This window comes from Schistocerca gregaria, chromosome 3 (genome assembly GCF_023897955.1).
Source record: "Schistocerca gregaria isolate iqSchGreg1 chromosome 3, iqSchGreg1.2, whole genome shotgun sequence".
Lineage (NCBI taxonomy): Eukaryota > Metazoa > Arthropoda > Insecta > Orthoptera > Acrididae > Schistocerca > Schistocerca gregaria.
This window is the reverse complement of record NC_064922.1, coordinates 687,671,339-687,696,988: the sequence shown is the minus strand read 5'-3', so window position 1 is coordinate 687,696,988 and position 25,650 is coordinate 687,671,339.

Genomic DNA, 25,650 nt, shown 5'->3' with positions numbered 1-25,650 from the left:
GGGCAAATGTTTCTGCGTGCTGTCCGATATGGACACCCACGATTTCTAGCATTTTCAAAATGCCCTAGAACACTATATTTCAATGGTTCTCGAGCCACAATTGATGTGTTTTGGAGCAAAGTGCCAGATAGCCCGTACCAACCGGCATTCGTGTGCACCGTCAAACATTTCACTGAGTGTGCCGACCGTTCCTCACATTCGCATCCGGTCTCTGGGGTGCCGCAACTCAATAATGCGTAACTTTTTCCTTATATTCTACTCATTTGAAGCTTAAAAAAGTAACAGAACGAAAACTCGATTTCTTGAAGCCGACTGAGGAGAATGGGCCATTGCTTCTCAGTTGCTAAAAATGTGTTGGAATTGGATGTACACTGGCGGAAAAAAATCGGGAGTTGTGGGACATAAACGGAAGATGGTTGGCGTGTTTCTACATCTGAAAGATGATTTCTGTTCAGATTTCGCGCCAGTTGCGTAGCAGTGCCACTATCAGAATGCTTATCACATTTGCTTTAAATACACTCTGTAATGGTCGTGAACGTTAGTTACCTGTGATATTGGATGTGGTTAGTCGATGTTAGCCAAAAATATCTTTAAGACGACAAAGAAGTAGTTGTTAACACATCACTGAGTATGAACTAGGTCGTGTAATAGGGCTACGAGAAGCTGCATGTTCCTACTGCGATCCTGCGAAAGACTTGGCAGGAATGTACCCACTGTACGTGATTGCTGGCAGCCGCGGTCACGAGAATGTACGGTCGCAAGAAGACCGGGCTCTGGATGGCCACGTGGCACGACCGAGAGGCATATGCAGCAGCAATTCGAGCTGAATTTGGCACCACAATAACCCAACGAACTGTTACAAACAGATTACCTCAAGGACAGTTCCGATCCAGGCGCTCTGTAGCGTGCATTCCACTGAGCCCAAACCACCGTCATTTGCGATTTCAGTCGTGTCGAGCGAGAGCTTATTGGAGGGCAGGCTGGATGTCTGTTGTGTTTTGTGATGAAATCTGGCTCTTCCTCGGTCCCAGTGATGTCCGTGTGTTGGTTAGGAGGAGGGCAGTTTAGGACCTGCAACCAACCTGTATGTGTGCTAGATACATTGGACCTACATGTGGGGTTATGGTCTAGGATGCGACTACGTATGACAGCAGGAACACTCTCGTGATTATCCCGTGCACCTTGTCTGCAAATTTATACATACGTCTGGTGATTCCACTCGTTATACTGCTACTCATGAACGACATTACAGGGGGTGTTTTCCAACAGGGTAACTCTCGTCTACGTACCGCTATTGTAACCCAATATGCTCTACAGGGTGTCAACATGTTGCCTTGGCCTGCTCAATCACCAGATCTGTCTCCAGTCGCGCACATGTGGGACATCATCGGACGACAACTCAACCGTCACCCGCAAACAGCATTAACCGTTCCTGTACTGACCGACCAACTGTAAGAGCCATGGTAATCAATCCCACTGACATCCGGCTTCTGAATAACAGAATGCATATATGTTTTCATTCAACATTTTGGCGGTTATACCGATTATTAATGTAGTACCATTTCACATTGGCAATGGCTTATCTGGCGCTTACATTAACCGGCGATCTTGCAATGTTAATCACTTAAATGTGTCACGCAGACGAATATACTCCCGAAATTTCATTGCTGTACATTAATTATTTTTTCGTCTTGCGATTTCTATGGGAACTGAATATACACCGTAAACTCCTTACCACCTTTTCTCAACATATCTCTCCCTCCTCCCTCTCATTGTCCATGTCCTTCTCCTCCACTCCCCCCTCTCTTTGTCCTATTCCCCCCTCTCCTCCCCTGTCTCTGACCTTGCGACTTATTTTTTGTTTATTGCGAACGAAAGCTCGATTGGGAATAGGAGTCGCTAAAATGAATAGGTAAATCGGTTGGGATCATTGGTACACAGGGTATGACACATATCTCTCCAGCTGCTGCATATGTGAGGATAACAGCCTCAATGACAGTATTTCGCACAGCTTTAATCTGTGAGTAGGTAGGATTACAAAGTTTCTGATGACTCAGGTTCCGAAGTAGTATTCTACTTGTAAGTCGATAAGCAACTTTTCTGTTGTCTGTAAAACCGAGCCGGCCGCGGTGGTCTCGCGGTTCTAGGCGCGCAGTCCGGAACCGTGCGATTGCTACGGTCGCAGGTTCGAATCCTGCCTCGGGCATGGATGTGTGTGATGTCCTTAGGTTAGTTAGGTTTAAGTAGTTCTAAGTTCTAGGGGACTAATGACCACAGCAGTTGAGTCCCATAGTGCTCAGAGCCATTTGAACCATTTTTGTAAAACCGAGAGGAAGAAAACAAAACAGAACATTGTTGTATAAGCAATTTTTGTTTGAAAATGTGCAGATGGAAAAAGAATATATACAGGACAAACAATTTATCTAACGATTTACATCTATTATAGTTGATACTGGCTGCGAGAAATCAGTCAAATCTGCACATTTTCACAGCATTTTTCGTGTCGCACTCTGTTGTAATAGAAAATGTGTCACTGTAGTTTAAAAAAATACGTAGTGTATGTCCATCCGAATGTTCATTAGAGTATCGTGTAAAAATCTGAAATAAATCAGTAACCTTCCCTAGATTTGTTTCTAAAAACGTCTCCTCTTTCTATATTAAATAAATATTTATGTAGTAAATACAATAAAAATATGTAATCTGTGTCCGTTTGAATGTTCATTCGAGTATCGTGCAAAAGTTTGAAGGAAATCGATCAAGAACTTTTCAATACTTTTGGTAACAATGTTTCCCCTTTACATGTTAACAACGTTAAACAACGACTTACCTTCATACAGCAGTGTAGGTATACGGCCGGTACAGTTAACACAGTCATCACGAGCCAACCTCACAGCTGCACTTCTTTTCCCACCTCTGTCCTACATTCCCACCTTCCAAACTTCACAGAACTTTTGCATGCCTTACGGGACCTGAGTTTCTGGGAGAAAGGATATTGCGGCGACTGCTACGGTCGCAGGTTCGAATCCTGCCTCGGGCATGGATGTGTGTGATGTCCTTAGGTTAGTTAGGTTTAAGTAGTTCTAAGTTCTAGGGGACTGATGACCACAGCTGTTTAGTCCCATAGTGCTCAGAGCCATTTGATATCGCGGCGAAATCAATGGCAGGAGGAAGTTATTGGCAGATGCGCAGCTTTGAGGATAGATCATGAGTTGTATCTGGATGGCTCTATTGCTAATACCATGTCCACGAAAGGTAAGGAGCGGCGTTCCAGTCCCTGTCTGAAGAACAGTTATAATCTGTCAGGAACTTTCAGACTAGCTCACACTCCACTACAGAATGAAAAGTCGTTCTGGGAAGACGGTCGTCGGTCATAAACATTTGCATTTTGTTGTGATTCAGTATTTCCTACTCTGTGGGTTCATTTTCAGGTGCGATTTGCTTGCGAAGTTATTTGCTTGCTCTTCAGCGAGATGCGGTCGTGGAAAAGTACATTTGAGCTGTATGTAGTGCGGTTGTGTGTCAAAGGAAACGAAAGACACAGAGGAGAAGAACGAGCAACTAGGAGAAACGTACAGTAGTAAACGGGAGCAACATTCCTGGACGCTGCACCGACGTTTGTTGCGCTTTACGCTGGGGTTGAGACGCGCTGATTAGTGGAAAGATCAACACACTGCACACTACGAGTTGAGCCAAGATAAAGCATTTTATTCAATGCCAAAATTAAGCTGTATTCTGATGTCCAAATTGTTATTGGCGATTCATTATATCCCAGTATTAAAAGTTATAAAGCTAGAATAAATCTCAGAAATTACTAAAATAAACGTAATGGATTTGGGTCTATCGATTTTATGCTGACATTTGGTGCTATATTTGTTATAACAGGCCTACGTGCATAAAACCTAATTCAAAGATATCAAAAGATTGGCTTCTATTATCCATTTTACGCAAGGAAATCGCACAAATAAAACAAGAATCTTTTTTCTTCTTCTGTCCATCTAGATGTAGGCCGAGGCAGATCGTTCCGGTTCTGTCATCTTGTTGTTTTCATAGTACCCAGATTGGCACTCATCTCAGGTGACAACTTTTCTGTAGTATAGCTGTCAAGTAACACACGGGGAGGAATTGCTGCCAAGCAAGCACTGATCCAGGGTTCGACTGCTTGGGATGGATCACAGTTTCTTACATCCTTCCTTCCCCCTCTACATCTCCGAAAATGTAACTTGCCGTCAGCCACACTTTTAACACGCCACAGACGCTAGTAAGACAAGTGATACGAGTAATACGTAAAATGTTTAAACATAACAATAACAATACAATTTGTTTACGTCAGTGCTTAATACATCGCTTTAGCACAACTTCTAAGAAACTGCATTTCGGAGAAATACATAAGTTGAAAAACATTGTTCAGAATATTTTAGAAGTGTATGTGTTAAGCAGTTGTTTTAAGAACTGCAACAGCAACACAGACTCTCACAACTTCGGCTACGTTACACTTCTCGTAAAAGCGAAGAGACCACTTACCTTTCTGAGTGCTTCTAGTAGTATTGAGATTACGTACACAGATATGCAGACTATTGCAATCGAGCGTTTAAATGAAAAAGGTCTGTTTACTTCAGTCGTTTCTGCCTGAGTGCGGGAACTCAGTATTTCTATTTTTTCATGGTGGAGTGTATTTTCCTTTCTGACTTGCCTTATTCAGCTTGTTGTCGTTTAGCTGCTGTACCTGTGCGCTCACCGACTGTGTCGGATTTGCTGTTCACACAAGAAACGGTCAGCTTCTACACTGAGGAGGCAAAACTCGTGGGATACCTGAGAACATCGTGTCGGACCTCCTTTGGCCCGGCGTCGTGCAGAAAGTCGGCGTGGCATGGACTCAACAAGTCGTTGGAAGTCTCCTGAAGAAATGTTGAGTCATGTTGCTCCTATAGCCGTCCATAATTGCGAAAGTGTTCCCGGTGTATCATTTTGTGCACGAACTCACCTCTCCATTAAATCCCATAAGTGTTCGATGGGATTCATGTCGGGCGGTCTGGGTGGCCAAATCATTCGCTTGAATTGACCAGAAAGTTCTTCAAACCAATGGCGAAGAACTGTGGTCCGGTGACATACTTGCGAACATGAAGTCCACGAATGGCTACATATGATATGTCAGTAGCCGAACATAACCATTTCCAGTCACTGATCGGTCCAGCTGGACCAGAGAACCCAGTCCATTCCATGTAAACACAGCCGACACCATTATTGAGTCACCTCCAGCTTGCACGGTACTTTGTGGACGACTTTGGCCCATGGCTTCGTGGGGTGTGCGCCACACTCGAACCGAAATATCAGCTCTTACCAACTGAAATCGGGGCTCATTGACCAGGGCAAGGTTTTCCAGTCGTTCAGGGTTCAAGCGATATGGTCACCCTCCCAGGCGAAGCGCTGCAGGCGTTGTCGTGCTGTTAGCAAAGGGCAACTCGCTTCGGTCGGCTGCTGCTATAGCCCATTAACGCCAGATTTCATCGCACTGTCCTAAAGGGTATCACAAGTGATCCTTTTTGGGGAATGTATCTCAGCTGCTATTTTACTGCCACGAAAAGTAAAATACACTTTCTCACACAAATAATTTTTAATCTTGGGCAGCTGAAAAGTTTAGTTAATTTCTACGCAGTGTGAGCACCTTCAGCTTCGTCGTCTCTGTGCGATTGAAATACCTGTGTGGCGCAAATCGCACGCGAAATGCAGTCGACGAGCAGGAACCGCCCAAGGCGGGCTGCAGCGCCCTGTGAACTGCACACCGCAGGCTAGTCTTGTTACGCAACGCACCGCTGCTCGCCGTGCACAAAACCAAACAAGCAGCGAGCTGTTTGCTTAGGCACTCAGTCTTGTCTCAGATCTGCTAATTTCCTACGCCGAGTCTTCTGACGTTTCCGTGCTCCATCTCTGATTATCCAAAGTACCTCATATAACGAAAACAATCTGGCAAAGCAGTGAGTGAACGCTGGTGGTTGCTTATCTAGATCCGCTTGTATATTCCACAGGTAACTAACTATACATCTACATTACCGTACGTGAGAAACGTACTTCGGGCTGATATTGTCTAAGTGCTATGCTTTTGCATTCGCATATGGAGCGAGACAGAAGTGGCTAACTGTACAACCACTTTTTCGCTCTACCTCTCTTGTTTCCACCAACCCAACCTGAGATCTACGTTCGACGCAGTAGAATGTTGTAGCTCTAATATCAGTTTGCTGGATTTATTTAACAAGAAAGCGCGAGATGAAAGTCTCTTTCTTAAAATGCTTCTCATTTAACTTCTTATTATCTTAGTTAATTTTTCGAATAACGATTTTTGAAAACTTAAGCAACCGAGGAGGTTGGAATGGTAAGCTGCAAGGGCACAATAACATGACACGTCACCCAAAAAGACTTTATTAGTTTAAAAAAAATTACCTACTAAATAAACACATGAAATCTGACAGACTCAGATGAATACAAGAAACTCAGTAACAAAGATTTAGTATTTGAAATTTCAACAATTTTCAGCTGAGATTTGAAATCGTAACAGAGCACAGACCTTCCATCACAGAAAAAATTCTGTAAAGCGCAGTGTGGATTCACTTACCACTAGTCCAGTTCAGTTAACACATGCTCGAAAGAAAACTACATGAAGCATCAACGAAAGTTTAGTTAACACATCAATTAACACGTGTAAGCACAGCACAAGAGAAAATGACTAACCGTAGGACAATATGAAATATAACCTTTAGTTAAAGCGGAGAAATGTTAGCTGAACTCCCAAAAATAGACAGTGGTCGTTTCATTAAAATAGCCAAATAGATTATTAAGATGAATGTAAATTTCAGCCAAGAGAGGATGTTACTTTGCGATAAGTCATGCTACATCTATAAATGGAATTTAAACAACAACACCCACATGGGTACTAAAATTGAGCTGGCACCCAAACAGAAGATAACAGCGAGAAGGCCGAAATACTCAATTCGAAGTTCTGAAATTGTATCGATCCCTTCTTTCATCGTACGAACACCGAAATGACAGATATTGAGACAGCCGATCGCAGAATAGAAAACCAACTACAATTGTCTAGTAGTGGAAAGGCATCAGGACCAGATGAGATGCTTACAAGATTCAACAAAGATTATGGAAAAGAACTTTCTCCTCTTCTAGCAGCAGATGCTACGTAGCGACTAGAAAAAGGCGCAGGTCAGTCCCGTTTCCAAGAAGGGTCACAGGGCCGATACCCATAGTTATAGGACTATATCGTTAACGTCAACCTATTCGAGAATTATGGAACATGTTTTATGTCAAAGAATCGTGACGTTTTTGGAGAACGAAAATCTCCTCTGTGAAAAACATCGATTCCACAAAACAGAGATTACGAAATTCAACTAGCTCTTTTCCTCCATGATATAAGTAGCACTATAGACAAAGTCGCTGCGGTTGATGCTGTGTTCCTTGACTTCTGCACCGCCGTTTAATGAGAGAAATTTGGACTTCCCGAATATCGGACCAAATTTGCGGCTGGAGCCAAGACTTCTCGCAAACAAAACTCAACACATAGGTCTTAACGAAACAAAATCGACAGGTGGAAGGGTAATTTCCGGACACCCCCAAGGAAATGTGACAGGACCGTTACTGTAAATGTGGTTCTTGAGCGGGACCTGTATGTCGCCGTCAAAATTCCAGAATATTTCCTCAGCGCAACTGACCGACGTCTTCAGGTGCGACGAGCGCTCTGCTTAGACTGTGTGCCTGTGTGCGTGGGTGCGTGCGTGCGTGCGCGCGCGCGTGTGTGTGTGTGTGTGTGTTTGTGTGTGTGTTTGTGAAGTGAGCCAAAGTACTACCTTGCAGGGATTTATTCAAGCTTTATTCAGGCGTAAGCACGGGGTAGGGCGTGGCGTGAAGCCCGTGGCCCTGCCAAAGCTATTGGTTTTTGTTGGATCCAGTCATTGGGGGGCGTCGATGATACTCAAGCTCTTTTTTTTTAATTGTGATTTAATTCCCCTGCCGCATACAGGCAGAGGAGGGCTGGTAGCGGGACAATCCATCGCTCTTCAGACGAGAGACGTGACAGTCAATACAAGGAAAAAAACTATACTTATAATGGCGATAAAAAGGAGGTCATAAAAACAGAATAAGTGGAAATAATGGGAGTTAAAATATACACTGACACGGAGGCGATCGTTGTTGGTCAGTTTTAAAATTTGACATAACGTTAATAGACACAATTGGCGATTTGTGGAGCACATAAAATACACTGAAGTCAAATGCACAGGTTAAAAGTTGGCCACTGTATTAAAACACTCCAGAACAGAAACACTATAAAACCACTGTAAGAGATGAAGGACACACAATGAAGAATAAAAAATGCCGGGAGAGACCTGCCAGAAGGAGAGGCCTGAGAGGAGGGAGAAAGAGGGGAGAGAAAGGTGCAGCGTGGGTGGGGGCGGGATGAAAAGAAAAGGGGGCAGGGGGTGCACCAAGGGGCAGAAAATGGGCAGGGTGGGAGATGGAGAGGGAAAGCAAGTCAGGATGGAGTGAAGAGAAACAAAAGGGGTGCGCTGGAAAGAGAGGGGCATGGAGAATGGAGGAAAAACTCTCAGAGAAAGGGGCAAGGAGGGGTGGGGGGGGAGGTAGGGTAGAGTTGGTAGGATGGGTAGATGTAAGGGCGAAGCTCATCATCTGGAGGGGTAGGTTCTGGAAGTTGTGTTGGGAAAGGAGGTGGAGTGTGTGGAGATGGAGAGAGGGTGGGACACAACGGTAAAGGTGCGGCAACGGGCTGGTGGTGGCGAGGAAGGGGGTCGGGGGGGGGGGGGGGAGGGGTCCAGTTGGCGGATGATGTACAGGGTGTGGGTGTGTTCGAGGAAAGAAGAAGGTGGGGGAAGGGGGATGAGCATATTCTGAACGGGAGATTCGACGTGCCTTACGCCCAGCTTGAGCTAGAGAAAGTCAGGCGCTGGAAGAAAGAGATGAATGGTCGTTTTTCCATACTTCGGTGATGTTTCTTCGAAAATTGGAAGATTATTGGAGAAACAAAAAGTTAAAGTCGCATTTTGTCGGCCGACGAAACTCAGAGCTCTTTTAGGCTCAGTGAAAGATAAACTTGGTTTAAGGTCAGGCGTCTAAGAGCCCCTGTAGTTGCAGGATTCATACAATGGATAAATTTGTAGCAACTCGGAGGGCAGATATGTCGAACATTGACGACACACACATCTGGACCAGGTAGAGAAATCTGCAGTGGCATAGCGTTGCCTCGGTACAGAACTTTGCGTGGAAAACAAAAACACAGAAATTCTGTCGTCAAAGTCTCGGTACTGAGACAGAACTATTAAAGAAGCAGTGGAAATTCACAGCTCGACTAATTTGCTTAACAGGGACACAGGATGCCAACTTAGCACAGTAGGGGATCCAGCGCTGCCATGTTAAAATCACAGCGAACAGAAAGAAGAACTGTTGGTCATACGTGGGATGACGATCCGGTGGTGACATGGATATTTGGTTGATAATGGCGAGGACGAGTAGGCGCCAACGCGGACACGTATATCGGCAGGAGGGTTCCGACAGAGGGCGCCGGGGCGGCCTACGGCAGGGGGCAGTATGAATGAAACGCCTCTGCGCTTGTATTCATTGTCCGACAAGTGGCGTAGCTGTCTCTCTCGCTGCCGTTCGGTGTATGTGCGCTATTAATCACCGAAATTTGGTGCGTTTCTGCTCTGATTTCCCCGAACAGGAGGCTTCCGTCACAGCCTGAGCAGTGTGTTCACCTCACCCGAAGATATCGGTCAGTTGCCCCAGCGAAATATAGTGGAATATTGACATCCGACATCTCGCCTGAGAACCATATTTACAAGCCCGCCGAGAAATTCTAAACCAACAAGACCTTTACTGTTTACAGTGTATATAAATGATCTAGTATAAAGCGTCGGAAGCTCCTCAAGACTCTTCGCATATGATGCAGCTGACCGTAAGAAAGTAACAACGGCAGAAAACAGTATCGATTCGCAGAATGAACTGCAGAGGGTTGATGAATGATGTAGGCTCTGGCAGTTTACCGTGAAAGAAATTTAAAATATTGCACATACAAACGAAAAGAAATCCATTACTGTACAACTAATCTGTTGATGACAAATTGTTGAAACCGGTGTCGACCTGAAGTGCAATAACCAGATAAAGGAAATAATAGGAAAAGCAGATGTCAGACTGAGAGGCGTAGGAAGAGTGTTGAGGGAATTTGACTCATCCCTGAATGGCATGGCTTACAAGGCGCTTGATCGCCCGATTCTGAGTATTGTTCGTCTATCTGGGTTCCAGAATGAAATTTTCACTGTGCAGCGGAGTGTACACTGAAATGAAACTTCCTAGCAGATTAAAACTGTGTGGCGGACAGAGACTCGAACTCGGGACGTTTGCCTCTCGTAGGCAAGTGTTCTACCATCTGAGCTACCCAACCACGACTCAAGACCTGTCCTCACAGCTTCAATTCTGCCAGTACCTCGTCTCCTATCTATTCTGGATTCTCACCAAACGCCGGCCGCGGCGGTCTCGCGGTTTTAGGCGCGCAGTCCGGAACCGTGCGACTGCTACGGTCGCAGTTTCGAATCCTGCCTCAACCATGGATGTGTGTGGTGTACTTAGGTTAGTTAGGTTTAAGTAGTTCTAAGTTCTAGGGGACTAATGACCACAGCAGTTGAGTCCCTTAGTGCTCAGAGCCATTTGAACCATTTGATTCTCACCAAGTAGAAATGATAGAAGAGATAGAGAAGGTCCAACGAAGAGCGGCTCGTTTCATCAGTGATCCTTTAGTCGGGGCTAGAGAATTTCAGAGATGTTCAACAAACAAGAGGAACGTTGTATATCGTGGAGAAGTTTACTATTGAAATTTCAAGAGAATAGTTTACTAGTAGAGTCAGAGAACATATTACTTCCTCCGATATACATCTCGTGAAATAGCCACGGCAAGAAAATTCGAGAAATTAGAGCCAATACAGAGGCTTACCGACAATCATTCTTCCCACGCGTCATTCACACCGTTAGGTGGCTTACGGCGTGTGATGTAGTTGCGTATTAATCCCGAACACAAAATGAAGTTCCCTAAACAAGCACAATCGGTTTTCATGTCTTATCACCAGAACTGCAACCTAATAAAAGGAATTACTGTGGCATAAACAGTTTTCGCAGTGTAAGTTAACCAAATTCGAATTGGTAACTCTCAAAATAAACTCGGCGTTACTCAAACTTAAAACAATATAACACACATAGTATAAAGTATTGTGCAGTACGGCGAAGAACTCTGACTAGCTGTTCGTATAGTCTACGCACTGCAGTGCTCACCAAACAAGTTGAACAGTAATTCCACTTCGCCCATGAATTCTGTAAACACAAGAAGGCCGTCTCTTCAAACCTGAGCACATAATTTGGTAGAATAGAGAATCACACAGCCGTTCCAAGTGATATTCATCTTCGACAGATGCTCACAGCCTTATGTCCCACATGACTCGTAGCACTTGTTCGAGGACGGCCATCGTGCAGTTACCGGTGCAAAATGAGGTTGTGTACGCTCATGCCACCTGGGGGGAGGCGAAGGAGGCTTTTTCTTAGCAACACAGGCAAACAAATGATATCACGCTTTCGATTTCGCATCGAAGCACCACATGGGTCAGATTTGTTACGATACTAGTAAAGTGTTCTGAGCTACTTTTTTTCGGACTGACAGGATGGTGAGGCCACACATTCGAGCAGCACCTTACAAAACACTGAAGAGCCAGAACAATACAAATAACCGTTTAATGGCGTATTGGTCCACTTTCGGAACGCAACACGTCGGTCAATCTGTGTGGCATTGATTCGACAATTCCTTAGTAGATCTCGAGAGGTATGTGGCACCAGATTCCTTAGAACAGGCCACGGGTGGTTTGTGGCAGCCGAGCTGGCGCCATATTGCGAGCCGGACTTGGACCCTTGGCTACAGATCAGAGGAATTTGGTGGCCAAGACATCATCGTCAGTTCATATCAAGTTACTCAAACAAGTGTAACATAATTTTGTCCTTGTGAGGTCGACAGTTATCCCGACGGAAGATCCCATCGCTGTAGGGGAAAACATCATGCATGAATTGTCGGCGGTCGTCCTCAGTAATGTTCACGTAATCGATAGCTGTCATGAGTGTCTTTGATTAATACTACAGGTCCAGCGGAAGCCCCGGTAAATACCGCATCTACCGGCCTAGATAGGTGACGAGATGCCTGTTTCGAACAACCGTTCGCGTATGTGATGGTATATCCGACCACGATCATTAACTCTTTTTGTTTTTAAGTCCTCAGTTTTCTGACTGCTTTGATACAGCCCGCCACGAATTCCTCTCCTGTGCTAACCTCTTCATCTCAGAGTAGCCTTTGCAACCAACGTAATTATTTGGTGATATATTCCAATCTCTATCTTCCTCTACAGTGTTTGCCCTCTGAAGCTCCCTCTAGTACCAAGTTAATCCGTGCTGTCTTAGCAGATGTCCTATCATCCTGCCCTCCTTGTCATGGCTTTGCCCAGATTTCTTTCTTCTCCGATTTTGCGCAGAACTTCCGCATTCCTTTCCTTATCAGTCCACCTAATTTTCAGCATTCGTCTGTAGCACCACATCTCAAATGCTCCGATTCTCTTCTCTTCCGGTTTTTCCACAGCCCATGCTTCACTACCATAGAATGATGTGCTCCAAATTTACATTCTCTGATATTTCTTCCTCAAATTAAGGCCGATGTTTGATATTGATAGACTTCTCTCGGCCAGGAACGCTCTTTCTGCTAGTGCTAGTCTGCTTTTGAGGTACTCCTTCTACCGTCCGTCATTGATTATTTTGCTGCCCAGGAAGTAGAATTCCTCAACTTCATCTACCTTATGACCATCAATGTAGAAGTTAGGATTCTCGCTGTTCGTAATTGCCTTTACTTTTCCTAAAGTCACACTGATCGTCATCTAATACGTCCTCAGTTTTCTTTTCCGCTTTTCTGCATATTATTATTGTAAACAACTTAGATGAATGAACCGTTAAGTCGATAGTGCAATAATTCTCGCACTTGTCAGCTCTTGCAGCCTTCGGAATTGTGTGGATGATATTTTTCCGAAAGTCAGATGGTATGTCGCCAGACTCATACATTCTACATACCAACGGAATTAGTCGTTTTGTTAACACTTCCCCTAATGATTTTAGAAATTCTGATGGAATGTTGTATATCCATGCTGCCTGATTCGATCTAGAGTCCTCCAAAGCTCTCTTAAATTCTGAGTCTAATGCTGCATGCCACAACTCTTCTAAATCGCCTCCTGTTTCTTCGTCTATCCATCAGACAAATCTCCCCCCCCCCCCCCCCTCCACAGAACCCCTCAATGTACTCTTTCCATCTATCCGCTCTCTCTTCTGTATTTAACAATGGAATTCCCGTTACACTCTTAATGTTACCACCCTTGCCTTTAATTCCACCCAAGGTTGTTTTGACTTTCCTATATGCTGAGTCAGTTCTGCCGACCATCATTTCTTTCTTGATTTCTTGACATTTTCATGTAGCCATTTCGTCTTAGCTTTTCTCCTCTTCCTGTTTATGTCATTCCTCAGCGACTAGGGGCCTGCCGGTGTGGCCGAGCGGTTCTAGGCGCTTCAGTCTGGAACCGCGCGACCGCTACGGTCGCAGGCTCGAATCCTGCCTCGGGCGTGGATGTGTGTGATGTCCTTACGTTAGTTAGGTTTAAGTAGTTCTAAGTTCTAGGGGACTGATGACCTCAGATGTTAAGTCCCATAGTGCTCAGAGCCATTTGAACCTCACCGACTTGTATTTCTGTATTCATTAATTTCGCTGAACGTTTTTGTACTTTATTTTTCATAGATCAGCTGAAGTATTTCTTCTGTTATCCATTATTTCTTCGCAGTTACCTTCCTTGTACATATGTTTTTCTTTCCAAATTTTGTGATTTCCCTTTTTAAAGATGTCCATTCCTCTTCAACTGTACTGCCTACTGAGCTATGACTTACTGCTGTCTCTATACCCTTAGAGAACTTCAAGTGTTTCTCGTCATTCCTTAGTACTTTCGTATCCCACTACTTTGCAGATTGATTCTTTCTGACTAATCTCTTCAGCTTCAGTAGACTCTTTAACAGTACTATACTGTGATCTGAGTCTATATCTGCTACTGGGTATGCCTTACAACCCAGTATCTGATTTCGGAATCTCTGTCTGACAATGATGTGATCTAACTGAAATCTTCCCGTATCACACAACCTTTTCCAGGTGTACCTCCTCCTCTTGTGGTTCTTAAACAGAGTATTCGCTATTACTAGCTCAAATATCTTACAGAACTCAATTACTCTTTCTCCTTTCTCATTCCTTGTCTGAAGCCCACATTCCTCAGTTATCTTTTCTTCTACTCCTTTCCCTCCAACAGCATTTCAGCTCTCCCCCTCCCCCCCGTGACGTTCTCGGTCCCGGGTTCGAAACCCGCCCCCGCTTAAATCTTGATCACTGATCAGTATTGCCGGCTGGAAGACTTCTAGCATAAGAGATCACCCTCATTTTACCAACGGCCTTGTCAAAGAGGGCGGAGGAGCGGACAGAGGTATGTTATGAGACCGCAGCAGACTAGCTGTAGTAAGGGCGTAGAAGTCGGCCGTCAGAACACTTAGTATCATTTGCTTTCTTTTTCACTTTGCTGCCACCTTCAGCGACCTCAGATTTGTGACACTGTAACTGCCTGAAGATTGTTGTGTAGTATGTGTTGTAACACCCCACCTGTCACCCACCTGGTTTTGGCGTGTGTTCACCCCAGTTAATTGACTAAAGATCAACAGAGAGTGCAAAACTGCCGCAATATCGGATAACGCAATAAGGCCCTGTGACTCCTGATTGAACTGCAGTGGCAGTGTTGAGATTAATTGATTCAGAATTGATCACTTTTAATTAAAAAGGGGTGCACATTGATGTTATATTCAGCTATTGAACACCAGATGCGAATGTTGAACATAAAATTAATTTAGAAAGTGACTTGGGATTTCAACTACTTGATTGAAAACAGATGCAGTCGATTAGCACAAATTTATTTTAACTCCCGACCTTCAATCATCACATTACATGACTCGCCTATCAAGCAGTGGTAATAAATTGCGTTTACATGGAGCAAAGCGCGATAAATCAAAATTAATTCCTGTCGACTGACCCAGGTATAATGCGAAGTGCGAGAAGAATTCCCCAATACACGGCCCATGGAACCCTCGTGGAAACTTTGCCGATGTGATCCAACAAATTAATCAGTGGCCTAATTCAAGCCGGAGCGGGCGCAATATCACCGAATACAGCGTGGCGGGGCGGCGTCGTTGTGCGGGCGTCGGCCGGCCTCGTGGTGCTGCAAGGCTGCGCTCGTCTATTCACTCCTAGCTATCTTGCTCAGTACATAGCTGAACAAAAACTTTCTATCTCCGAGTTCAATCGTTCCGTTTGCTAAGTCCTAAACTGCAGAGATGCTCACTCTTTCTCAGGCAAGCTGAGTAAAGAACGCCACGTCCGCACTCTAGGCAAGCTGGGAACGGAAGACCACTACGGTGACTTCTCCCAGTCCGCTCTTTGTCTCGGTTTCCCCTCCAGCAAAATCACTTACGCCAATTGCAGCGCAAGTCGCGTTAATTATGCGTCGCTTCCCATCGCCGACCAATACCTGCTCTGGGAAGTGAACAAATTCCCACAAAATTTCCCTTCCCCTCAACTTCTGCTATTTACCTCCTCCCAGGCCACCCATCAAGATTAGCGTCTGCACAAAACACCAATGTTTCCGGAATTCTGACTCTCAGGAGAGTACTTCAAATTCCTCGGTCCTTCGTTCCCATCGGAGGCTGGCATATTTCATTCTGTCGCTCTTCACCTGATTCACTTCAGACTCTGTGGACCGTGAATTCAGCGTGAAGTTGCTATAGTCACGAGCATGCATATTTTGGCCTCTGTTGACCGCTCCACCGTAGCTTTGCGCGGCTTTCTCGCATGTTTCACTGAAAATGGGACGACGGACATTTATCAACAGTTGTACAAGTTCTCAGTCTGCTTCCCAGTACACCAACATGGGGTCAACCACCCATTCACCGACACTCATCTTAAGGCAGCTGGAGGCCGCGCCCCTTTACCGCTTTCTCAGAGCTTGAGCTGCCCTAAACCGCCTATTGTCGCTTCCCTTCGTTGCTCCCCAGCCGGCCACGGTCAACTCTGCATACTTCCCTTGGGTAAACTAGCCTCCAGTAAATCGACGCGTTTCCACAAAGTTTTCATGTCGTGTGAATTACTTTAAAACGATCATCCGACATTAATTATTCCAATACGTCCATACTATGCCCTCTACAAGATACACTGTGCCTTATCTGTCATTTTTGTTAAAACCATCACCCTACTGTTCGCTCAACGTCAGTTAGGTGATCTTTAATGACTTCATGTGAGGGGCATAGTTCTTGCCATCTTACAGTGTGAGTGGATGATTACCTGATTAATAACAGCCATTGCACTTGTATTTAAATGCATTACGCAATATAAAAACGATCACAGATGTTTACAAAATGTTTTAAATGTCATTTTTCTTCTGTGCTCTGCATTGTATTGCAATAGGTTAATTTAATTTCGTATTTCCTGCTACACATATGTACCCCATTTGAAGATAACCGTCTCTGAAATGCACGTCCAGGAATCCGTATTAATTCTGTGTCAAAATTTTTACCTTTGCAGCTCGTCGATATGAGTCTCGAACACCCGTGAGTTGTCAATACTGGCAGATTATCGATATGAGTCTCGCACACCCGTGAGTTGTCAGTACTGCCAGACAAATAGTAAAACATTCCTTCTGTCACATCCTCTATTCCTCGCAATGGTCACGCTACTTTCCCTCTGCTCATGTGGAACGAAGCAGAATTCATCAACTATAAATAACATTAAGCACATCTTTCAATATTACTGTCTCAATAAGTACACACATCAAAAAAGTTTTCCATGGCCCCGGTTCCCAGAATTCCTGAAGATAGACGTTGACTGTGGGTATTGCATCACAGACACAGTCCCGTACACTGTTCACAGATGTCACTAAACCCGCCCAAAGATGTAAACAATCATGCATGAGCAGCGCCTATTAGACGGAGGGGGTCCGACAGCCGATCAGTTTCATTCCACCAGGAAGGAGGTACACGGATCGTGTAGTCTGTAGTTCAACCATGTCTAGACGGTCAGTACCGCGTTTCGATCGTGTCCCCATTGTTACTTTGTACCAGGAAGGGCTGTCAACAAGAAAAGTGTCCAGGCATCTCAGAATGAACCAAAGCGATGTTGTTCCGACATGGAGGAGATACAGAGAGACAGAAACTGTCGATGACATGCCTCGCTCAGGCCGCCCAAGGGCAACTACTGCAGTGGATGACCGCTACCTACGGATTATAGTTCGGAGGAACCCTGACAGCAACGCCATTATGTGGAATAATGCTTTTCGTGCACCCACAGGACGTCGCGTTACGACTCAAACTGTGCGCAGTAGGCTGCATGATGCACAACGTCACTCCCGACGTCCATGGCGAGGTCCACCTTTGGAACCACGACACCATGCAGCGCGGTACAGATGGGCCCAGCAACATACCGAATGGACCGCTCAGGATTAGCATCACGTTCTCTTCACCGATGAGTGCCGCATATGCCTTCAACCAGACAGTCGTCGGAGTCGTGTTTGGAGGCAACCCAGACAAACGCCTTAGTCACTTTGTCCGGCGAGTGCAGGAAGAGTAGCATCACAGCCTTGCTCAATTTGCTCTCTAAGATCATCCGTTGTATGTGGTCTCGAAGCGCAGACTGTGTTCTTGAGAGTACCCCACAGAAAGAAGTCTAGAGGAGTTAAATCTGGAGATCGGGCGGGATACTCCACACTCCCTTTTCGTCCTATCCATCTGGCAGGAATGTACGATTGAGAAATGCCCTCACATCCAGGTGACGGTGAGGTGGCGCTCCATCCCGCTCACAGTAATAATTTTCATATCTAAACACTAATCTAAGACCAGGAGTTATCATTTCCAACATTTCCAAGTACGAGTCGCCCGTGTTGTCAAAGAAGTTCGGCCCGATAAACCCTCTACAAGATAGACCACACCAGACTGTTACTGCTGGTAGGTTAATATGCCCTTGTTCGGTTGTGTGTGGATTCTCCGTGGCCCAGTAGACGCTATTATGGCGGTTAATTGTTCCATCAAGTTTAAACGTCGCTTCATCTGACCAAAGAATTCGTTCTTAGAAACGTTGCTCTTCTTCACATCTGTTAATGAGTGTCACAAAAGTAGCTTCTCCTATCAGGGTCATCCTCGTTAAGAGCATGGAGAAGTCTTGGAATGTAAGGCTTAAAATTCTGAGACCGCAAAATTCTATGAACACTGCTTCTACAAATCCCAGTCTCATGGAGCATAGCCTCACAGATTTCTTTGGGGATCGTGTGTATGCCTGGATTACTGCATCAACACTCTCATTGTCAGCTGAACTTCTTTTTCATCCGCTATGTACCTTCTTCATATCGTGCACAGTTCCTTCTACTTCAAACTTATCTCTGAGTCTTGTAATTGTCACTCTAGTCGGAGGTGTTGTTCCACGTTCAACTCTCCAACGTCGGCGTACCGCACTCACATTTCCAATAACACTTTAGCACGCATTTCCGTTGTTCAAACGGTATCGCCATGTTTGCTGACAATCGCGAAACAAAAAAAAGCGTTGTTATGTTTTTTACCGCCTTCAAAATTATTACCCTAAAAATTGTATTTCTGTCTCCTTTAATTAAAGAGATATTCTGTTTCAAAGAGTGTATACATTGTTTCGAGACACCATGTCACACGTATTAGGTAGAAACTACTATTTTCACTCGACTTATCCACCGCGCTCTTTGTGATAGCCGTCCGGCTGAAGCCGTATGTTTGCTGCTGCCAGTCACAATTCTTTTCATCATGGATTTATGTGAATCAGTACATGCACGTGTTGTGTTTACGACATTGGGATAACCTGTGCCACTGCCTCCAGTGGTCTCAGGCTCCTTTTTCTGTCGTACTGCATCACACACGTCATCACTTTGTAAAAACTGAAGTGAGAAAAGATGGCAAGTAGATTTCACATATAGTCAGTAAATAAAACCATTCACTCGCGAATCTTGAATCCTGATGCCCGTTCGTCATTTTGACTAGTTTATGCTTCTCGTATATTTGAGATCAGATTTTTTTGCAAAAGACAGGTTTTTGATAAAATTTCCGGCATTAGTTTAGAAGCCTACTTACCTTAACCGCCATTAATGTATCTTAGTTTTCGTTGCAGATACCAAGCGAATGAAAATTATATACTGAAAATTGCAACTATCATATGATCTACGTATTTCTGACTATGGAAATAAGGCCGTCTTCAAATTATTCCAAGATGTATGTGGTTGCCAGTAGAAACAGAAAATTATGAATCTAAGCCCTCTTACGGGTATTACTCAAGTTCATATAAATTACCAGTCAGATTTAAATGCAAATTTGTTAGTCCTAAAAATTTCTACACCTCCTGGTAAAGCAGATCTGCCTTCTAGGTAAAAGAAAGTCTTTTCACTTTTTATCTCAAGAATCAACCATCCCTCAGGGACGGTCAACTGCTTTGTAGGAGTGAGATGAGTTCTGTGACTTTGCGACGCATTGTTCACTTAGTTAATTACTGGTCTTTGCTCGTTTTCAGCGCTTCATCACTAATCAGTTTTAAGTGTCTTTTTGGAATGACTGGGCTTCACCAGTGAATGTTGGAGCCTTGCCTAATTAAAAACGATCCGTATGCAAACCTCACAGTAGGCAACGCTACATGCTCCGCTCTGCGGCACAGGTTAGAGAAATCTGCGCTCCGTGTTCGTAGGAAGCATGCAGTCCAATTTTAAGTCCTCTACGCGGCCCAAAGCATAGAACCCTGACATATTCTGCCAGATTTATAGCTGTCAGGCTTGTTGTCTTCGCCAGTTAAGATGTTCTTGAAGATGACTTGAAAATAGTCTCAGAAATCGGACGTGAGACACGATAATCTGGAAGAAACTTGCGGTTGCTCATGGTAGAGCCTTTTCTTACTTAATAGGTGATTCGTCGTAGCGCGTGGGACTTACACTGTCCAGTCACATTAATGTGACTACTGCCTACGACCGACGTCAGTGTGCATTAACGACTCACAGACGGCATATGGCATCACTAATAGTGGAGGGTATTTAAAGCGCGTGGGTGGAGGGCGTGGGTGGAGGTGGGGGGGGGGGGGGGGGTACTCTAACAGTGTAGTAGTTGTAATGACGAAACGGAGCGATTCCTATTACGTCCAAAAGGCATGGTGGTTGGCTCTCGGGCCAAGGGTGGAAGCATTTCCGAAACGGCTTAGACTGCGAACTGCTCGCGTGCCGCCTGGGTTAAAGAATACCCTGCGTGGTAAAACGGCGCTATCCAAAACCGATGCTGAGGCAAACCTGGTGCACCACGGGCTATAGGTGGCAGGGATTAACGACGGTTGCGAATATGTGTACGGGAGAATAGACCTGCAACTGTTGAGCAACAAACCACCCAGATGAACCAACTGGCTACAAACAGTGTGTTTTTCTCTTCTTTTTTATTTTTTTTTTAAAAAAAGAAGAGTAAATCGCCTTTCGACTGTGAATTACTAATTTATCTCCTGTACTATATAAACGCTTCCAATGGCTCTAAGCACTATGGGACTTAACATCGCAGGTCATCAGTCTCCTAGACTTAGAACTACTTAAACATATCTAACCTAAAGACATCACTCACATCCATGCCCGAGGCAGCATTCGAACCTGCGACCTTAGCAGCAGCGCGATTCCGGAATGAAGCGCCTAGAACCGCTCGGTCACAGTGGCCGGCCGTACTATGTAGATTTAGGCTTTCACTCTATTATCAAATGCAGTGCTAGAAGTTCTTAGACCATTATTGTGTCATACCTTTTAAGGCAGTACAAAGCAGATAAGCAAGACTAAGATGCAACTTTAAGATGTAACTGTCAAAGTTACCAAGGTTGAACACACTTTACCAACAATGTCTTCTCAACGACCGTTCCGTGAGCGTCGCTACGTATCAGCCTCCGCAGCAGACGCCTGCCTCATGCTGACTGCTGTTCATCGGCGGCGAAGGCTGGAGTTTGCACGGTAATACCGCAAGTGGACATCCTCTGACCGGTGACAGGTGACCTTTTCAGATGAATCACATGTTATGCTCCATTGGACGGATGACCTTTGACGCGGACGGAGTGAAATATCTGAAATCCTGCAACAATCGTCGGAAGGGTTCAGGCTAGAGGAGAGAGCGTTGTGGTCTGGGGAATGTTTTCGTGGCATCTCCTGGGTGCACTAGTCATTCTGAAAGGCACAGTGGGTCGGCACAATCATGCATCTATGCTTGGGGACCAGGTGCACCCCTACATGTATGCTTTTTTCGGCACGATGGCATCTACCACCTTGAAAATGCAACGCGTCACACAACTCGCAGTGTACGTGCATGGCTCGAAGAGCATCAGGATGAGTTTCCCATACTCCCCTGGCCAGCAAACTTCACGGATTTAAACCCAATCGATAGTCTGTGACCTGTGGACCACCTCGATCGGAGTGTTCGCGTCTAGGATCCTCATCTGAGGAACCTAGACACAAAGGAATTAGTGACATGTAGATGCTAGTACAACAACCAAGAGGGAATAATAAGAGTGGACGATCAAGAACGAAGTGCTCGTATTAAGAAGGAAGTAAGACAAGGCTGTAGCCTTTCGCCCCTACTCTTCAATCTGTAGATCGAGGAAGCAATGATGGAAATAAAAGAAAGGTTCAGGAGTGGAATTAAAATACAAGGTGAAAGGATATCAATGATTCGATTCGCTGATGACATTGCTATCCTGAGTGAAAGTGAAGAAGAATTAAATGATCTGCTGAACGGAATGAACAGTCTAATGAGTACACAGTATGATTTGAGAGTAAATCGGAGAAAGACGAAGGTAATGAGAAGCAGTAGAAATGAGAACAGTGAGAAACTTAACATCAGGATTGATGGTCACGAAGTCAATGAAGTTAAGGAATTCTGCTACCTAGGCAGTGAAATAACCAATGACGGACGGAGCAATTTCTGAGGATGTACGTTTGGAGTACAGCATTGTATCGTAGTGGAACATGGACTGCGGGAAAACCGGAACAGAAGAGAATCGAAGCATTTGAGATGTGGTGCTATAGACGAATGTTGAAAATTAGGTGGACTGATAAGGTAAGGAATGAGGAGGTTCTACGCAGAATCGGAGAGGAAAGAAATATGTGGAAAACACTGATAAGCAGAAGGGACAGGATGATAGGACATCTGCTAAGACATGAGGGAATGATTTCCATGGTACTAGAGGGAGCTGTAGAGGGCAAAAACTGTAGAGGAAGACAGAGACTGGAATACGTCAAGCAAATAATTGAGGACGTAGGTTGCAAGTGCTACTCTGAGATGAAGAGGTTAGCACAGGAAAGGAATTCATGGCGGGCCGCATCAAACCAGTCAGTAGACTGATGACAAAAAAAAAAAAAAAAAAAAAAAAAAAAAAAAAAAAAAAAAAAATTGCAAGTGGACGCTGATTTACATCAATGAGCAAAATTGAAAATTTGTGCCGTACTGAAATTAGAGCCCAGGTCTCCCGCACACTAGGTAGATGCTCTGGCCACCAAGCCACAGCACGCAGCTGACCACGGCTCTGGAGCGGTATGGTCCAGAAGCTCGTGGACTCTTCCTGCACGTCTTGCACCGATCCACATTGCAAAAGGTGGTTATTCACGCTTTGGACAGGTGGTTAAGTCAATGTGACTTGACAGTGTATTCTGCTCTTGTAACACAGCCGAGATATCTCGCGCAGTGGTAAGACACTAGATTCCTATTCGGGAGGGCGCCAGTGCAAATCCCGGTCCGACCATCCGGATTTAGGCTATCCCTGATTTTCCTAGATCGGTTAAGGTGAATGCCGAAGTTGTTCCTTTGATAATCTGTTGCTACCTCTGACTCAATAGTAACCATGTCGCAATTCCGTTCTCTGCCTACACACTGAAACAGGTCTATTGGGACTATGTTATTTGCATTTCTGGAATGGATGTCTCAAACGCTAAGCGACAGTTTTGAATTGCTTATTACTCGTGCGCAGTCTTTGGTCAGAGTAGCTGTGTCGCTGGGCGATATGCTTATTTTGTCATCGTTTCCTGGCAGCTGGGAGCGCGTGAGTTCTCTGTTAGAGGAATTGTGAGACAGACGCCGAGCGGAGGACACGTGGCTATGTAGACGTAAAGTGCATCCGTGTTTAAGTAAAATGATTTGTAAAATGAGATTTTCACTCTGGAGTGGAGTGTGCGCTGATATGAAACTTCCTGGCAAATTAAAACCTTGTGCCAGACCGAGACTCGAACTCGGGACCTTTGCCTTGGCGGGTAGGTGCATCTCATTTTGTTCGCTTTTGTTCGTTGAATCTGCTCGGGGCGGACGTCGTAAGTCATCCGTTTAAGTTCGTTGTTGATCGAGTAACTCGGTTTTTTTTTTTTATTACAGAGGGCAGCTAACCCTCTGACCGAACATGCTGAGCTACCGTGCCGGCTACTATATGAGCTACCCAAGCACGACTTAAGCCCTGTCCTCACCGCTTTACTTCTTCCAGTACCTCGTCACCTACTTTCAAAACTTCACGGAAGTTCTCCTGCGATTTGTGTCTGAATATTATGAAACAGAGGAGACGATTCGATTAGTAATTTAGAATCAAATGAGACGAAATGAGGTTAGAAAACCATGTGGAGAGAAATGAAGGTAATCGTTTTTATTTAGCTGCATTACAGCCGTGCGTAGTTTGGAACAATTGTTGAATCAGATGTCCATATCAGGGAACTTTAAATTTCTCATTAAAGAATGAGTAAGTTTCACTGTAAGATATTTTTCATGTTTATTAAGTATTCGTCTAACATTTGTTGGGTTGGGTTGATTTGGGGAGGAGACCAAACTGCGAGGACATCGGTTTCATCGAATTAGGAAAGGAAGTCGGCCGTGCCCTTTCAAAGGAACCAACTCGGCATTTGCGTGAAGCGATTTAGGGAAATCACGGAAAACCTAAATCAGGATGGCAGGGGGCGCGGGATTGAACCGTCGTCCTCCCTAATGCGAGTCCAGTGTGCTAACCACAAAACCACCTCGCTCGGTAACATTTGTAAGAATTTGATGTCAATGTTGCCCTTTGTCAATGTTAATGAGCATCGCAGCATGAATTTCATACAAGTAATAATATATCAGATAATTTAAAAACAATTTGTTAAAGGAATATTTCATCTAAGAGCGCTATCCACATGCTCGATTCAAGTCACTTTTATTTAAAGTGTGTCTCACTCAGTGATGTGTATAAAATAGTTTACTTATTGGCTGCAGCATTGCACTGAGCTCTCAGGAACTGCAGCTAGAAATTTGTAGCCGGCACACAGAGAGCAGCAAGCATCGCCTTTCCGAGCAATTACGTTGCGAGGTCAGGGTCAGTTGTCTACGACAGTTATCAACGCACAGGATCCATTTCATGAACGGCGTTATTAGGCAGATCATTAACGCACAGGGACCACTTTGTTTACATAAAGAGATTAATAGCAAAGTTAAGGACTTGATAAATTTACACTTGTATAGGAAGGTTATATAACAGGGCCAAATTCATGTTGCACTCTCGCAGGCCGGAAACTTTCAACACGACATTTTTTTTTCTGAGGAATGTACGTAAACAAGTAAAGGAACAAAGTAGAATCTCAACGTCGCATAGTGTAAAAAGTTCTTTCTTTTCTTCTGCTGTCGTTGCGATAGAGATTTCCATTTAATCCAGGCTTCGCGCGACTCGGCATGCGCGACGTAATAACGCGTCCATCGGTGAAATAAATACTACTCGGCCGACCCTGATCTACTTGTTGTCCGTCTACGTCTGTGAAACAGTTCTGATAAAGGCTGTCAGCCTCGCTCTGACCCTTGTTACGAGGTTAAATAGTAGCAACACTGATATGCGCCTTGCAATTCAGTACTTCTCACAGAAAATAGTCCATGTGAATCATTAAATACTAGAGGTAGTTATTTTTCAGTGGAACTAAAGATATGTTACAGCCGTAACAGCAAAAGTTTTACCATAAAATTAGTGAAACTGCTTAGTTCAGCTACATTTGCAGTACACATCATAATTACAGCTATTGGTGATTTAAAAGTGAAGAAATTTGAACGTTGTGCCTCTTACTATTCAGTGTTAATTTAATGAATGATTTCTTGAGGAAAATGCATTGGCAGGCATAATATTTTCAGAATTCACAAATGTGATGTAACAGTATATCTGGTGTTAACCTTAGAACAATCCTTGAGGATACATTAAAAAAAATGCAACTTTTTGTCTAGACAGCTGTATTACAACAAATGTATTACTTAATTATCTTTGTAAATCCAAGTGTTTCGCTTCTTTAAAAAATAATACAGTGCATGAAAGTAATAATATTAGCACCATAAAGGGCCTCTACTAAACATCAAGTGCTGACCACTGCTAAGTGTCAGATACGTGAGAACACACGCATTCAGCAACTTGCCACTACACAATTACGAATCCGT